A 2,121-nucleotide genomic window follows, 5' to 3' on the forward strand; every position below is an offset into this window, starting at 1 on the left:
TCTCTTTCTTTCTTTCTTTCTTTCTCTCTTTCTTTCTTTCTTTCTTTCTTTCTTTCTTTCTTTCTTTCTTTCTTTCTTTCTTTCTTTCTTTCTTTCTTTCTTTCTTTCTTTCTTTCTTTCTTTCTTTCTTTCTTTTCTTTCTTTCTTCTTTCTTTCTTGCCTTTTTCTTCCAGACGGAGTCTCCCTCTGTCACCCAGGCTGGAGGGCAGTGGTGCGATCTCGGCTCACTGCAAGCTCCTCCTCCGGGGTTCACGCCATTCTCCTGCCTAAGCCTCCCGAGCAGCTGGGACTACAGGCGTGGTCACTATGCCCAGCTCATTTTCTAGCTTTAGTAGAGATGTGGTTTCACCGTGTTAGACTGGCTGTTCTGGATCTCCTGACTAAGTGACCCACCCCCTCGGCCACACAAAGTGCTGGATTACAGGCATGATCCACCACTCCCTGCCTGCTATAGGCTTTTGTGTGTTGTCCTTTCCCTCAATTGCCCCTTCTGTCACCATGCTTCCCAACCTCCCCTGACTCTGCTCCCCCTTTATCATCCGCCTACTCCCCTGCCACAGGCAGGGACCTCCTCCTGGGTATCTGGCACCAACACACCACCAGGCAGCAGCATCCCATTTCTTCTGCCTCACCACTGCCAGTCTCCCAGGAGACTGGCTCCAGCCTGGGAGAGGAGGGGGCCAGACAACAAAGGCACAGGCGTGGGTTCCCAGCCATTCGCGGTGCCTTCCCGCTACCGGAATGCCCATGTGATCCAATCCACATATCGGGCACTGATGCAACCTTCCAAACTGGGGGAAGGGGCTGGCAGGGGCAGTGGGTGCCACACATGCCAGCCAAGACCTCCACTCTAGAATGCATGGGCTGCTTTATCCAGGAGAAGGACATTAATTCTGCAGTCACCAAGAAAACAGTCCCCTTGCACCTGGATTCCCATTGCCACCAACTTCTTGTAAACTCCAGTCCCGAGGACATACCAGAGACCCAGGCCTCGGGCCCCGTGGGCATGCCCGGTGCCACGATATCTACCACCATACCACCCTGAATGTGCCAGATCTCATCTGATCTTGGAAGCTAAGCAGGGTAGGATCTGGTTAGTACTTGGATGGGAGACAGACTGGGAATACCGGGTGCTGTAGGCTTTTTTGCTTTCTTTCTTGTCTTTCTTTCTATTCTGCCCTCCTTTCTTTCCTTCTCTCTCTCTCTTTTTTCTTTCTTTCTTTCTTTTTTTTCATTCTCTCTTTCTTTCCATCTTTCTTTCATTCTTTCTTCTTTGCTTCCCTCTTTCTTTCTTTTCATTCTTTCTTTCTCTTTCCTTCTTTTTCCTTTCTTTTCTTTCTGGCTTTCTTTCTTTCTTCATTCTTTCCTTCTTTATTTTTCTTTTCTTTCTGTCTTTCCCTCTCTTTCTTTCTTTTCTTCTTTCTTTTCTTGCTCTCTTTTTTCTTTCTTCTTTCTTTAATTCTTTCTTTTCATTCTTTCTCTCTTTCTTTCTTTTCTTTCTCTCTTTCATTCTTACTTATTTCTTTCCTTCTTTCTTTCCTTTCTCTCTTTCTCCCTTTCTTTCTTTTTTCTTTCTTTCTCTCTCTCTTTCTTTCTATTTCTTTCTTTCTTTCTGTCTTCTTTCTTCCCTTCTTTCTCTCTTTCTTTCCTTCTTTCTTTTTTTTTTTTTTTAAATTTATTTATTATTATTATACTGTAAGTTGTAGGGTACATGTGCATAACGTGCAGGTTTGTTACATATGTATACTTGTGCCTTGTTGGTGTGCTGCACCCATCAACTCGTCATTTACATCAGGTATAACTCCCAATGCAATCCCTCCCCCCGCCCCCTCCCCATGATAGGCCCCGGTGTGTGATGTTCCCCTTCCCGAGTCCAAGTGATCTCATTGTTCAGTTCCCACCTATGAGTGAGAACATGCGGTGTTTGGTTTTCTGTTCTTGTGATAGTTTGCTAAGAATGATGGATTCCAGCTGCATCCATGTCCCTACAAAGGACACAAACTCATCCTTTTTTATGGCTGCATAGTATTCCATGGTGTATATATGCCACATTTTCTTAATCCAATCTGTCACTGATGGACATTTGGGTTGATTCCAAGTCTTTGCTATTGTGAATAGTGC

At 44.9% G+C, this 2,121-nt stretch overlaps 1 pseudogene; it reads left to right on the forward strand.

Annotated features, from left to right (window-relative positions):
* Positions 1-1,023: 1,023 nt before the first annotated feature.
* Positions 1,024-1,142, forward strand: LOC112617652 (annotated as a pseudogene).
* The last annotated feature ends 979 nt before the right edge of the window (positions 1,143-2,121 follow it).

Source organism: Theropithecus gelada, unplaced genomic scaffold (genome assembly GCF_003255815.1).
Source record: "Theropithecus gelada isolate Dixy unplaced genomic scaffold, Tgel_1.0 HiC_scaffold_3096, whole genome shotgun sequence".
Lineage (NCBI taxonomy): Eukaryota > Metazoa > Chordata > Mammalia > Primates > Cercopithecidae > Theropithecus > Theropithecus gelada.